Source organism: Bos javanicus, chromosome 3 (assembly GCF_032452875.1).
Source record: "Bos javanicus breed banteng chromosome 3, ARS-OSU_banteng_1.0, whole genome shotgun sequence".
NCBI classification, from domain to species: domain Eukaryota; kingdom Metazoa; phylum Chordata; class Mammalia; order Artiodactyla; family Bovidae; genus Bos; species Bos javanicus.
This window is the reverse complement of record NC_083870.1, coordinates 43036761-43052547: the sequence shown is the minus strand read 5'-3', so window position 1 is coordinate 43052547 and position 15787 is coordinate 43036761.

Sequence of the window (15787 nt, the reverse complement as noted above, 5' to 3'; positions counted from 1 at the left end):
CCTTTCTCTCTATCCCAAATTCATCTTCCATACAACCATTGGAATGATTTTTCAATAACACACATTTGATCATATTATTCTCCAACCCTTGCCTCTAATATCCTTCAATGGCTCCCTGTCACCTTTAGAGTGAGTCTGAACTCTTTGTCATGGCATACAGGGTCCTCCATGGTCTAGATTCTGCCTATTTTCTCAGCCTTATACCTTTTTATTTCACATTGTACAATCACAATGGATACAGCCTGACATTCCTAAAATGTGCTGTTATCTTTTCACACCTCTTTGCCTTTGTATCTGCTATTCCCTTCCCCTAGAACACTATTCAAGGGTTAAGTTTCTCATCCTTTGTACATAAGCTATGCCTTGCCTGCTGGTTACATGCCCACTATGCTATGTATTCACCAAACCCCACCTCCTTGTCCCTCTGGAATCAGGTAGACTGCTTTCCCAGGTTTCCTCAAAGTTAGATATGGCCATGTGAGTTCTGATGAAAGAAATGTGGGTAAAAGTGAGTTCCAGACCTGACCCTGAAAGCCTTCTGAATAATACTCTCTGCTCTCCTTAGTTTCTCCTTTTCTGATCAGATGCAAGGGATCCAGTGGAGGACTCTGAGGTCCTAGGGAACAGCAGAACCCCTAGATTGAAGGCGCCTGCTTGCTGGTTGGGCCATCTGACTAGGAACACCAATGAGGACTTACATCTGAGCAGAGAGTAAACTTTTACTGTGTGAAGTCCCTGAATGGGGAAGATAGGTAGTAAATAATACAAAAAATTGTAGTGTAATTTCAGGCAATGATAGTGCTGTTATGCAAGATAAATCTGGGTAAGAGGATGGAGAATTAAGGATGTGGGGTCCTTTCTTTGTCATGCGATCAGGGAAGGCCTTTCTGGGGATGTTATTTTAAGCACTGGGTTGAATGAAGTGACAGAGAGGTCACATGAAGTCTAGGGAAACAGAAAGTGTTAAGTATCTGATGTAGAAAATAGTGTGGCTATTTATACCTGGAATATCAATAGCATAAGGAAGAGGAAGACAGCCAGTGTGGCTGGAGTGGAGGAAGAGAGAGAGAGGAAGAGAAGCAAGAGGGAATTCAGGAGGGAGGAAGAGCCTTGGGTCATGCAGAGCCTTGAAGAGCCTGGGATTCTGCTCTCAAGGAAATAAGAAGTCACGGGAGGATTGTGAGCATTTGAATGGCGCTTTAAAATGATCCTTTGCCAACAAAGGTCCGTCTAGTCAAGGCTATGGTTTTTCCTGTGGTCATGTATGGATGTGAGAGTTGGACTGTGAAGAAGGCTGAGTGCCGAAGAATTGATGCTTTTGAACTGTGGTGTTGGAGAAGACTCTTGAGAGTCCCTTGAACTGCAAGGAGATCCAACCAGTCCATTCTGAAGGAGATCAGCCCTGGGATTTCTTTGGAAGGAATGATGCTAAAGCTGAAACTCCAGTACTTTGGCCACCTCATGCGAAGAATTGACTCATTGGAAAAGACTGATGCTGGGAGGGACTGGGGGCAGGAGGAGAAGGGGATGACAGAAGATGAGATGGCTGGATGGCATCACTGACTCGATGGACGTGAGTCTGAGTGAACTCCGGGAGTTGGTGATGGACAGGGAGGCCTGGCGTGCTGCGATTCACGGGGTCACAAAGAGTCGGACACGACTGGGAGACTGAACTGAACTGAACTTAAAATGATCACTCTGGCTGCTGGGTTGAGAATAGCCCATGTCTTGGATTTCTGCAGATAAGACTCCCACCTGCTCCCATGTGGGGGCCGCCATAGGCTTTATCTGCAGTCCCTTCCGAGCGGTGAAGCCAAAGGTCCGTGTGCAATGTTGCTTCATTTCTGTCCCTTCTTATTTCTTTCCTTACCTCACTTCCCTAATTTTCCTGCCAATTTCACTGATTATTTGTAAAGGGCTTTAAAAAGTACTTTATCGAGAGTTTTTAGATATTATTTAGGAGGCAGGTTTTGCAGTTTCTGGTCAACTACCCTGCCAGAAACCCTGACTGCTTCTACTTGTCAGTGAAGTAAGAAGCAAAGTCTTAGAACAGTTTTGTGGTTGCCAAAGGGAAGAGGAGGTGGGAGAGGGAAGGGTTGTGAATTTGAGAATAGCAGATGCAAAACTATAATATATAGAATGGATAAATAGCAAGGTCCTTCTGCATAGCACAGGGAACCATATTCAATATTGAAAAACCTTGAAAAAGAATATGAATAACTGAATCACTTTACTGTATAACAGAAATTAGCACAACGGTGTAAATCAGCTACGTGCTGTGTGGTGCTTAGTCGCTCAGTCGTGTCTGACTTTTTGTGACCCCATGAGCTGTAGCACGCCAGGTCCTCTGTCCATGGGGATTTGCCAGGCAAGAATACTGGAGTGTGTTGCCATGCCCTCCTCCAGGGGATCATCCTGACCCAGGGATCAAACCAGGGACTCCTGCCTTGCAGGTGGATTCTTTACCAGCTGAGCTACTAGGGAAGCCCAAATCAGCTATACTTCAATAAAATTTAAAAAGAAGTAAAGTCTTTAATTGGGAATGAGAATGGGAGTACTGATGAGATGAAAGAGGAGACCGCTTGCTTAGAGAGTGGGAGAGTCAGTTCACTAGGAAATTCAGGGTTTTTGTTTTTGATAAGGTCAAAAGGGATTGGGTGAGGATCAGTCATTGTGTTCAGGATTGTAGCAATGGAAAGTCTAAAAGACATAGTCTTTTCCCATAAATGTAGGCTAGTTGGAGAAACAGTGAGTAGTATCATAGGAAATAGTTAAAAGGCCTTATTTCATTCTTTCACCCATTTGTTAACTTGATGACAATGAATTAATGATTATTTTAAAGCAGAAGACTAAGACACAGTCCCAGCTTAGATTCTAACAGGGCAAGGAAAAAAGATGAATTCCCTAATAGAGGTATGTACACCAAGGCGACGATTCCCAGGTGGCTCGGTGGTAAAGAATCCGCCTGCAATTCAGGAGATGCAGTTTGATACCTGGATCAGGAAGATCCCCTGAAGAAGGAAATGGCAATCCATTTCAGTATTCTTGCCTGTGAAATTCCATGGACAGAGGAGCCTGGTGGGCTACAGTCCACTGGGTCGCAAGAAAGTCAGATATGACTTAGGGACCCAAACAAAAACAGCAAACACCATCAAGGAGGCAGCATCCCAGTTTGTCTGAAGGAGGGAGTGTGTGTGGTCAAGAACAGTGCAGGCAGCAATGCTGACCCTTGAGGGGTGAGCGGGAGGCTCCAGGCACACAACTGCAATGGGCAAAGAAATGCATGCAGAGCAACAAAAGACACAATGAAGAACTGAAAGCACAGTGTAACTCAGATACGGAATTATCATTGGAGTTTTGTGTAGTTAGGGAAGACTGCATAAAAGAATGAGATTAGAAGAATGGAAGGATTTCAAAGACAGAATTAATGTGGAGGAGACTTTAGTCTGGGAAAAGCATTTCCATCAAGGTGGGAATATTGTTGACATATGTTGAGGTTGTTAGGAGAAATACACGGTGTGGGCTGTCATCATCATAAACACTGTATATGCTACAATACCTAGTCTCCTCCTGCAGAATGTAAGGGTGATGCACTGGGAAAAGGCTAGATAGGGTGGTAGGACTTCTAAATTATAGAAGATCTTGCCCAAGTCCAGGGTCCACCTCTGATGGTCAGTTGCTTTTGCATGAGTCTGAAAGGAGAAATTTCTCCCTTTCTCTACTTTTGCCAAGTAAAGCCTTTGCACATTTCTGTACCCAGTCTGGTTTCTTCAGGTATTTAAGAACATCTAGTAATGGACAAATATCCCTCAGGAGGGAAGCTAGGTGGCACTATGTCACTGCCCAGCCACTGATCTTTCAAAGCCTAGGGCATCCTTGGTTTTAAAGGTTTTAATGAATACAAAACTATTAGTGGAGCTTTGAGACAGATGGTCTGGAAGCCTTCTAGAGAAAGAAAATGTGTTCCTTTCATGAATGTTTATGTAATGAACCCCTGTGATTTAGACCAGAATTAGCTAGCTGATCTGCCTAAATTCTGCTATGAATGACATAATTCTATTTGTAGATGAAGATCACATTATATTTTTCTATTTGAGAAATTATTGTGTTCTGTAAGTAAAGCATTATAGGGATCAAAGACATATCACTATCTTCTTCTAAGCTTTAATAGAGAAGAAAAAGCCCTTTTTGTTAATAAGAATTCAAAAGATGAAGTTGAGAAGTAAAGCTGCCTACTTTTGCCCTTTAGTAGTAGAATTAGAACTCCCACCAAGAGTTAATGACAGCTAAATAAGTATTTGCCTGGATAACCTGCTGCTGCTTTGATTTCCTCAAAGTTTTTCTTCCTGGGAAAAGTAGCATTGAGAGCTAGATTAATTTAATAACACTTTGTACCTGATGTAGCCAGTCAGCAGGCTTCAAAATATAAGGTGCTTACCTCTACAGCACAGTGAAACAGAAAATGTGTCTAGACATCCTCCATTAATAGAACATGTTGGTCTAAGACATAAATTTGCTGTGGAAGAAGTATGGCAGAGAGCACAGAACAAGTTTATCTAAGGTAGACTTCTTTTCCAGGGGCTTTGTAGTTTATATTAAATCTTGGTCTTCCTCCACTATCTTTCTCTCTTTCTCTTTTCTTCTCTTTTTCTTTTTGGCCTCGTGCATTTGCCTTGCAGGATCTTAGTTCTCAGACTAGGGATCAAACCAAGGTCACTGCAGTGAAAGAGCCAAGTCCTAACCACTGGACTTCCATGGCATTCATACCCCATCTTGCTCTTGACTTCTACTTAATATTGTATGCAATTATTATTGCCTGCAATGCAGGAGAGTTGCAGGAATCGCAGGTTTGATCCCTGGATCGGGAAGATCCCCTGAAGGAGGGCATGGAAACCCATTCTGGTATTCTTGCCTGGAGAATCCCAAGGATAGAGGATCCTGGTGGGTTACAGTCCATTGGGTCGCAAAGGATCGGACTTACTGAAGTGAACTATCGTTATCTGTATGTTGCCTGAATTAAAATTACATGAAACATTTAACTACAATCCTACCTAATGTTTCAGGATTCCCTGGTGGCTCAAATGGTAAAGAATCCGCCTGCAATGCAGGAGTCCCAAGTTCTATCCCTGGGTCTGTAAGATCCCCTGGAGAAGGGAATGGCATCCCACTCCAGTATTCTTGCCTGGGAAAGTCCATGAACAGAGGAACCTGGCAGGCTACAGTCCATGGGGTCAAGGACTTTTAACTGAGTCAGACTGAGTAGCTAACACTTTCACTTTCACCTAATACTTCAGTTTCAGAGTCACCCTTTGTAGGAAGTTAGGGGGCAGTATAGACCACGGATGATAGTGTGTTTTGGGTCAGTAGAAGCCAGCGGAGGTGGAGTATAAACTCAAATCAGCATACTTTCTGACTTGCCCTGCATCATATATATATACTACCCTCATGAATAGCTGCATTTTTTTTTTTTTACATTTCTAACGCTGTATTAAAATACATGCATTTGGCCCCTAGTACTATGAATAGGTTCAAGTGTCCAGTTCAAAAGTAATAGTATGAATAGTTATTAAAAACTCAGTAAGATGTCAGGACACATTAAAAAAAAATGCAGTTAGTGAAATAAATATGGTAGAGAAATATTCTGTGAGATAATCATGTTTTTAACTAACCTGATTTTGATGAACAAGAAAGGTGAAAAAAAGAGACAGAATGCTTTCTACTGTGCGTTTGTGTGCATATTTCAATTATCATGGGTTAAAATCCATCGACCGTGGTTTCAAAAAGTCCCCAATGTTTCTCCGCAGAATATGTTTAAGCAATGTAAACAAAGCTAAACAAAACGACCCCTTCCACCCAAACAAACACTAAATTCGGTTCTTTGTAAAAAGGATTGTTTCCATGTTTAATAAGACTTTTATTGTCAAAATATTTCTTTTCCCTTCAATCATTTTCTTTCTCTATTTTAGCCCACAAGGGAGAAAATTTCTTTACTTCACATAGTCATGAGAGTCACAGAGATTTGAACAAGCCTGCAAACCCTGTGGCTTTATAATAATATAAAATCATAGCAATAATTCCAAATTAAAACAGCAAACACATACAGAGCACTTAACTATGTGCTATGACCTTGGAGTACAGAATGAAGCAGGGCAAAGGCTAATAGAGTTTTGCCAAGAGAACGCACTGGTCATAGCAAACACCCTCTTCCAACAACACAAGAGAAGACTCTACACATGGACATCACCAGATGGCCAACACCAAAATCAGACTGATTATATTCTTTGCAACCAAAGATGGAGAAGCTGTATAGAGTCAGCAAAAACAAGACTGGGAGCTGATTGTGGCTCAGATCATAAACTCCTTTTGCTAAATTCAGACTTAAATTGAAGAAAGTGGGGAAAACCACTAGACCATTCAGGTTTAGACCTAAATCAAATTCCTTATGATTATACAGTGGAAGTGAGAAATAGATTTAAGGAACTAGATCTGATAGACAGAGTGCCTGATGAACTATGTATGGAGGTTTGTGACATTGTACAGAAGACAGGGATCAAGACCATCCTCAAGAAAAAGAAATGCAAAAAAGCAAAATGGCTGTCTGAGGAAACTTTACAAATAGCTGTGAACAGAAGAGAAATGAAAAGCAAAGGAGAAAAGGAAAGATATACCCATCTGAATGCAGAGTTCCAGAGAATAGCAAGGAGAGATAAGAAAGCTTTTCTCAGTGATCAATGCAAAGAAATAGTGGAAAACAATAGAATGGGAAAAACTAGAGATCTCTTCAAGAAAATTAGAGATACCAAGGGAACATTTCATGCAAAGATGGGCTCAATAAAGGACAGAAACGGTATGGACCTAACAGAAGCAGAAGGTAAGAAGAGGTGGTGACAACACACAGAAGAACTGTACAAAAAAGATCTTCATGACCCAGATAATCATGATGGTGTGATCACTCACCTAGAGCCAGACATCCTGGAATGTGAAGTCAAGTGGGCCTTAGGAAGCATCACTATGAACAAAGCTAGTAGAGGTGATGGAATTCCAGTTGAGCTCTTTCAAATCCTAAAAGATGATGCTGTGAAAGTGCTACACTCAAAATGCCAGCAAATTTGGAAAACAGCAGTGGCCACAGGACTGGAAAAGGTCAGTTTTCATTCCAATCCCAAAGAAAGGCAATGCCAAAGAATGCTCAAACTATTGCACAATTGTACTCATCTCACACTCTAGTAAAGTAATGCTCAAAATTCACCAAGCCAGGCTTCAGCAATATGTGAAACATGAACTTCCAGATGTTCAAGCTGGTTTTAGAAAAGGCAGAGGAACCAGCGGAGAAGTCAATGGCACCCCACTCCAGTACTCTTGCCTGGAAAGTCCCATGGATGGAGGAGCCTGGTAGGCTGCAGTCCATGGGGTCGTGAAGAGTCAGACATGACTGAATGACTTCACTTTCACTTTCAGGCATTGGAGAAGGAAATGGCAACCCATTCCAGTGTTCTTGCCTGGAGAATCCCAGGGACGGGGGAACCTGGTGGGCTGCCATCTATGGGGTCGCACAGAGTCGGACACAACTGAAGTGACTTAGCAGCAGCAGAGGAACCAGAAAAACATCTATTTCTGCCTTTGACTGTGCCAAAGCCTTTGACTGTGTGGATCACAATAAACTGTGGGAAATTCTGAAAGAGATGCGAATACCAGACCACCTGACCTGCCTCTTGAGAAACCTGTATGCAGGTCAGGAAGCAACAGTTAGAACTGGACCTGGAACAACAGACTGGTTCCAAATTGGGAAAGGAGTATGTCAAGGCTGTATATTGTCACCCTGCTTATTTAACTTATATGCAGAGTATATCATGAGAAATGCTGGGCTGGCTGGATGAAGCACAAGCTAGAATCAAGATTGCTGGGAGAAATATCAATAACCCTAAACATACAGATGATACCACTCTTATGGCAGAAAGTGAAGAAGAACTAAAGAGCCTCTTGAAGAAAGTGAAAGAGGAGAGTGAAAAAACTAGCTTAAAGCTCAACATTCAGAAAACTAAGATCATGGCATCTGGTCCTGTCGCTTCATGGCAAATTGATGGGGAAACGGTGGAAACAGTTTCAGACTTTATTTTTTTGGGCTCCAAAATCACTGCAGATGGTGATGGCAGCCATGAAATTAAAAGACGCTTATTCCTTGGAAGGAAAGTTATGACCAACCTAGACAGCATATTAAAAACCAGAGGCATTCCTTTGTCAACAAAGGTCTGTCTAGTCAAAGCTATGGTTTTTCCAGTAGTCACTTATGGATGTGAGAGCTGGGCTATAAAGAAAGCTGAGCGCCGAAGAATTGATGCTTTTGAACTGTGGTGTTGGAGAAGACTCTTGAGAGTCCTTTGGACAGCAAGGAGATCTTAGCAGCCCATCCTAAAGGAGATCAGTCCTGGGTGTTCATTGGAAGGACTGATGTTGAAGCTGAAACTCCAATACTTTGGCTTCCTGATGTGAAGAGCTGACTCATTTGAAAAGACCCTGATGTTGGGAAAGACTGAAGGCAGGAGGAGAAGGGGATGACAGAGGATGAGATGGTTGGATGGCATCACCGTCTCAATGGACATGAGTTTGGGTAAACTCTGGGAGTTGGTAATGATCGGGGAGGCCTGGTGTGCTGTGGTTCACGGGGTTGCAAAGAGTCAGACATGACTGAGCGATTGAACTGAACTTAGGGTCTGTATTAAGCTCTTTTATGTATTAATCAAATGAATCCTCATAACAATTCCAGGAAGTAAATTGTCAACTCAGTAAAATTCAAAGCAATTTTCTTATATTATGCAAAGATTACTGGAGTCTTCTGAATGTTCTGGAATTATTCTTAATCTGAAGTCTTCCTTTCAGATCTGCCTTGAAGAAAATGTTCTAAGGATTTCTGCTTCTCCTCAATGTCCCAATTTCCCCAAACAGAAAGCTGTTTGGAGACTTGAGAAGAGCATCTTATCCCTAGTTTTTCAGGTTAGCCATAAGATTACAAGATTACAGGTAGGGATTTATTGTCCTTCTCAGCAGCGTTATTGAAAAATGCATCACATTCTATTGGCTGGGAAAAGGAGGTTTGTTCTGTTTTTATTTTAAAAAAATGCAGAATTGTGCAATTTATTAAAGCCAAAGTCAAGGAATTCTTTCTTTCTCAGCAGACCAAAGGCAGGAAATGCTCTGACAACTTCCTGCTATCCCAAGAGTCCTGTTGGAAGCTTAGATTGTGTCTGTGAATTGCCCCCTTTGCATGTTCCTGAGGGTTAAGGGATGTGTTTAATGTCAGCCAAACTGCTCATCTTCTGCAGAAATAGGGGTAAAGCCAGCACCAACCTTATTAGGGCCATTAACTCTTTCCTCACCTTCAGCATGACCTTGGTTTCCTGTTTTGACAACCCAGTACAGTACATTCTCTTCCAATTTGGCAGAAGCGATGCCAAGATTGTTGTCAATTAGCTTTATTAGATGCTTGTGTCCTTTGGAGGATTGTTTCTGTATTTATTTCTAACATGGAGATTCTGGGTTTGAGATGGGCTGAAAATGTTCAGCCTCTGCAGTGTCCCGGGGCACACTCTGTCTGGTGTCAAAAGAGGGACCTGAAGCCCTGGGTCCATGTTGTCCCAGCTTCACTGGTCATGGGCTCTGGGACGTATGACAGTAAGTCAGTATCTTGGGGCCTCGGTTTGCTCAACTACTTTATGGGGTTATGACATGACAAAACTATGACAAACCTAGGTGGTGGTGGTGGTTTAGTCACTCAGTCATGTCTAACTCTTTGTGACCCCATGGACGGTAGCACACCAGGCTCCTCTGTCCATGGGATTTTCCAGGCAGGAATACTGGAATGGCTTGCCATCCCCTTCTCCAGGGGATCTTCCCAACCCAGAGATCAAACCCAGGTCTTCCGCATTGCAAGCAGAGTCTTTACTGACTGAGCCATCAGGGATTATATTAACTATCAAAACAATATTAATATTAATAATAATAACTGACAGTTACTGAGTGGTTTTTCAAGAGCCTTGATGGTGTCTCTCAGTTAATTCTAAAAGCAGCACTGGGAGGCAGGGACTATTATGACCCTGTCTCAAAGAGTTGACTGAGATGGGACAGGTGGGATTAGTACTTTCTCTTATTTGTAGTCGTGTAGTCAGTAGGTGGTGGGCACCACACTTGAGGCACTCTGATGGTTTATTCTGAAAGTGGGACCCACAGACCAGCATCACCAACAATATCTGTGAATTTATTAAAAATGTAAATTATTGGGCATTCTCTAGCTTCTTTGTGTGATTTCTATGAATATGACATGTTGAATATTCTAGTACAGTGGTACTAGAACCTATGGTCTCAATCCCTGTATAGAGGTTTTCTGCATTCAATGAATTTCTCAGATTGTCTGGAGCATTGCCCAGTTGACTCTGGTTGGTTATGTTGTTGTCTCCCCACTCCCTTGTCCCTACCCCACACTTCGTGCAAGCCCATCCCTCCTGTGCAAAATCATCCCCCAGAAAAAGAAATGCAAAACAGGCAAAATGGTTATCTGAGGAAGCCTTACAAAGAGCTGAGAAAAGAGAAGCTAAAGGCAAAGAAGAAAAGGAAAGATATACCCATCTGAATGCAGAGTTCCAAAGAATAGCAAAGAGAGATAAGAAAGCCTTCTTAAGTGAACAATGAAAAGAAACAGAGGAAAACAATAGAATGGGAAAGACTAGAGATAGGATAGACTCTTCAAGAAAATTAGAGATACCAAGGGAACATTTCATGCAAAGATGGGCTCAATAAAGGACAGAAACGATATGGACCTAACAGAAGCAGAAGATACTAAGAAGAGGTGGCAAGAATACACAGAATTATACAAAAAAGATCTTCATGACCCAGATAACCACAGTGGTGTAATAAGTCACCTAGAGCCAGACATCTTGGAGTCTGAAGTGAAATGGGCCTTAGGAAGCATCACTATGAACAAAGCTAGTGGAGGTGATGGAATTCCAGTTGACCTATTTCAAATCCTGAAAGATGATTCTGTTAAAGCACTGTACTCATTATTCCAGCAAACTTGGAAAACTCAGCAGTGGCCATAGGACTGGAAAAGGTCAGTTTTCATTCCAATTCCAAAGAAGGGCAGTGTCAAAGAATGTTCAAACTACCACACAATTGCACTCATTTCACATACTAGCAAAGTAATGCTCAAAATTCTCCAAGTTAGGCTTCAACACTACATGAACTGAGAACTTCCAGATGTTCAAGCTGGATTTCGAAAAGCCAGAGGAACCAGAGATCAAATTGCCAACATTCACTGGATCATAGAAAAGGCAAGAGAATTCCAGAAAAGAATCTACATCTGCTTTATTGCTTACCCTAAAGCATTTGACCATATAGATCACAACAAACTGTGGAAAATTCTTTAATGAGAATACCAGACCACCTTACCTGCCTCCTGAGAAACCTGTATGCAGGTTAAGAAGGTACAGTTAGAACTGGACATGAACAATGGACTGGTTCCAAATGGTTGGATGGCATCACCGACTCAATGGACATGAGTTTGAGCAAGCTCTGGAAGGTGAAAGGCAGGGAAGCCTGGCATGCTACAGCCCATGGGGTCTCAAAGAGTTGGATACAACTGAGAGACTGAACAACAACAATCCCTCCAGTAGCTGTGTGTCTGACTCCGGGAATGGTGTGTGCCCAGAGAAGAAGGGGTCAAGGGCTTATGAAGAATGTATTTTTCACTCATGACTGCCAGTATCCTTCCCGTGATTCATGTGCCATCAAAATCAATGCACATTAATGTTTTGTTGCCAGAATTTAAATTGTAAGTTAAATTTTACAATTTAAAAATATACTCTAATATGAGAACTTATGCCTGTAAAATGCATAAATTTCCCCTCATTTCTATAAGATGACTTCTGATAAATTTTATCAGTTCCAAGAGATTTCAAGGCATTTAGTTATGTGAATTAACTGGAAAACACGGCATAGTTTTCTTTCTGTTGGAAAAAATCAAGTTATGTTTATGACCTCCAATGATAACAGATACTGTAAATACAACAGTTTAATGTATAGCCAGATGTTACATAAACTTTAAAGGACCTTTAAAAATTCTTTTGGGAAAAAAATGGAATTTAAATTTTTTCTCTGTGGCTCTCAATCGATCCTTATTACCATTAGATTATCAAAACTTTTTTTTCCCAAAGAGTGTGAATTCCTTCCACTTAATTGCAAATAGTGAAGGGTAGGATAGTTTCCACAACAAACTCTGGAAAATTCTGAAAGAGATGGGAATACCTGACCACCTGACCTGCCTCTTGAGAAATCTGTATGCAGGTCAGGAAGCAACAGTTAGAACTGGACCTGGAACAACAGACTGGTTCCAAATAGGGAAAGGAGTATGTCAAGGCTGTATATTGTCACCCTGCTTATTTAACTTATATGCAGAGTACATCATGAGATATGCTGGGCTGAAGGAAGCACAAGTTGGAATCAAGATTGCTGGGAGAAATATCAATAATCTCAGATATGCAGATGACACCACCCTTATGGCAGAAAGAGAAGAACTAAAGAGCCTCTTGATTAAAGTGAAAGAGGAGAGTAAAAAAGTTGGCTTAAAGCTCAAAATTCAGAAAACGAAGATCATGGCATCTGGTCCCATCACTTCATGGCAAATAGAAGGGGAAACAGTGGAAAGAGTGACAGACTTTATTTTTGGGGCTCCAAAATCACTGCAGATGGTGATGGCAGCCATGAAATTAGAAGACACTTGCTCCTCGGAAGAAAAGTTATAACCAACCTAGATAGCATATTAAAAACCAGAGGCATTCCTTTGCCAACAAAGGTCTGTCTAGTCAAAGCTATGGTTTTTCCAGTAGTCACTTATGGATGTGAGAGCTGGAATATAAAGAAAGCTGAGCGCAGAAGAATTGATGCTTTTGAACTGTGGTGTTGGAGAAGACTCTTGAGAGTCCCTTGGACAGCAAGGAGATCCAACCAGTCCATCCTAAAGGAAATCAGTCCTGAATATTCATTGGAAGGACTGATACTGAAGCTGAAACTCCAATACTTTGGCTACCTGATGTGAAGAACTGACTTTTTTGAAAAGACCCTGATGCTGGGAAAGATTGACGGCGGGAGAAGGGGATGACAGAGGATGAGATGGTTGGATGGCATCACTGACTCAATGGACATGAGTTTGAGTAAACTCTGAGAGTTGTTGATGGACACAGAGGCCTGGCATGCTGTAGTCCATGGGGTCTCAAAGAGTCAGACATGACTGAGCAACTGAATTGAACTGAGGATAGTAAGTGCTACATTTATAGAGGGTATGCTTTTGAACTGTGGTGTTGGAGAAGGTTCTTGAGAGTCCCTTGGACTGCAAGGAGATCCAACCAGTCCATTCTGAAGGAGATCAGCCCTGGGTGTTCTTTGGAAGGAATGATGCTAAAGGTGAAACTCCAGTACTTTGGCCACCTCATGTGAAGAGTTGACTCATTGGAAAAGACTCTGATGCTGGGAGGGACTGGGGGCAAGAGGAGAAGGGGACAACAGAGGATGAGATGGCTGGATGGCATCACCAACTCGATGCACATGAGCTTGAGTGAACTCCAGGAGTTGGTGATGGACAGGGAGGCCTGGTGTGCTGCGATTCATGGGGTCGCAAAGAGTCGGACATGACTGAGCGACTGAACTGAACTGAACTGAAGAGAAATGTAAATGTAGAAAAGAAATGAAATTCCAGCAGGAAGAGAAAAAGTATGTTTATACTTTTAAAAGAGTTTAAAAAAGTACTATCAGAAAAATTCAGAAACTGTAATCAATCACATGAGGAAAATAAAAATCATTTACACTCTTACTATTCAGTAGTGTTAGCACTATAGTGTATATATCTTTCCAGAATATTTTGGCATATCAGGACAGTTATACTTAGCTCTATAATCTACCAAAAATTACGTCTTACTTTGTACACTGTTTTGTAAATATAGTAACTGTGGTTCTCCTTTAATATCAACCCATATGGATGTGTACAGCTTTCCAGGGTGACTCTTTTTGCTGGAAAGACTTCTCTGCAGGCACACACATATTTCTGGTGGTATTGATTCCTATGTCGCCTATGCTTGAGACGCACTCACAGCCACCTGTACAGAATATAAGGAAATAATTGGGTAGATATAATGTGTCTCTTATAGTTGGTCACTTAAAAATCAAATAAAATGAAGCTTCCACGTCACCCATTCTACTGCCAATGGCTTCCTTCCTTCCTTCCTTTCTTGTATTTTAAATTTATAAGTACCATGAAGTTCTGTTTTAGAGAGTTCAGGTTTCAGACATATTTTCTGTGATAAATTATCTCCCTTTCTTTACCAGTACAAAAATTCCAAAACGAAGCTTGACTTCATTTCTTTTGTTCTTTTATTTTCTCAGGGAAATTCTGCCCCAGGGAAATCACTTTTAGGGAGATTCCAGGGATCAAATTCAGGCCATTAGAAACATATCTTAACTGTTTAGTTATTGGAAGTACTTAGGGAAAGAAACTTTACTGTAAATCTAAAAAGATCTAGATTTAGGCCTTCTCTACACAAAAGTTAGCTTGGAAAAAAAAATCGTTGAATTCAGGGAAACTAGAGATAAGCTAGCTACTACTTAGTTCATTTTGTTGCATTTTTTTCTCAAGCTGATTTTTATGGGAGGCTAAAACCAGATTCTTTTTTGGTGGTAGGTTTTTCTGTTTTTCAGACACAAAGTTTCACAAACAAAAATGTTTTGCCAAGTGATGTTTACTCTAAAGATGCCAGTTCAAGAATACTCTGTCTGAATGTGAAAATAGACAGTGGCAATTCTTTATTTTGGTAAAGTATATTAACTGAAGAATATACAGGGCAGGCACTCAAATGAAAATCACCCTTTCCTGCTGTAAGTCATGATACACAAGTAACAATCCTTCGGGAACATAAGAACACATTCTTGAAAGTACCCTGAATTGTCCTTGTGTTAGTTGCTCAGTCATGTCTGACTCTTTGTGACCCCATGAACTGTAGCCCACTAGGCTCCTCTGTCCATGGGATTTTTCAGGCAAGAATAGTGGATTGGGTAGCCATTCCCTTCTCCAGGGGAATCTTCCCAATCTAGGGATCAAACTCAGGTTTCCTGCATTGCAGGCAAATTCTTCACCATCTGAGCCACAAGGGAAGCCCAATTGCCCATGGGTGGTGAGAAAGCATTTGTGCAACTTTAAGAATAAATGATTTTTTCTTAATTCACCAGAATTCTTCTACCAACTTTCCCTAGGCAGATATATGTAAAACAATAGTTGTCCAGTTTATCAATAATTTTCTCTTCCTGCTAACCTGAATCATGAATATTTCAAGTCTTTTGTTTCTTTTCCTTCTAAAGAATAGATAGTATTCTTTATTATTTGTAAAGATTAAAGATATAAATCATATATTTAAAATGTAACAAGTAATTCTAGTTTAAAAGCTAGGTCTTAGAAAGGAAATTAGAAAACTGAGCCATATACGTACTTTTTATCTTAATTCTGTGACTATCCAAAGTCAAAACAATCCACGAGAATAAGCCAAACTGGTTATTAGAAACCTGGGAGTAAAAATAGGTATCCAAGAGAACAAAATGTTCTTAAAAATCTAAATTGATAATTTATGCAGATGCTTCCTACTCAAGGAGGTGGAACATAATTCCCCAGTCCCTTGAGTATGAGCCGTGTGTAGTGATTCCCTTCCAAAAATTACAGTATGGAGAAGGTGCAGAGTAGCTTTACAAAGAGAGACCT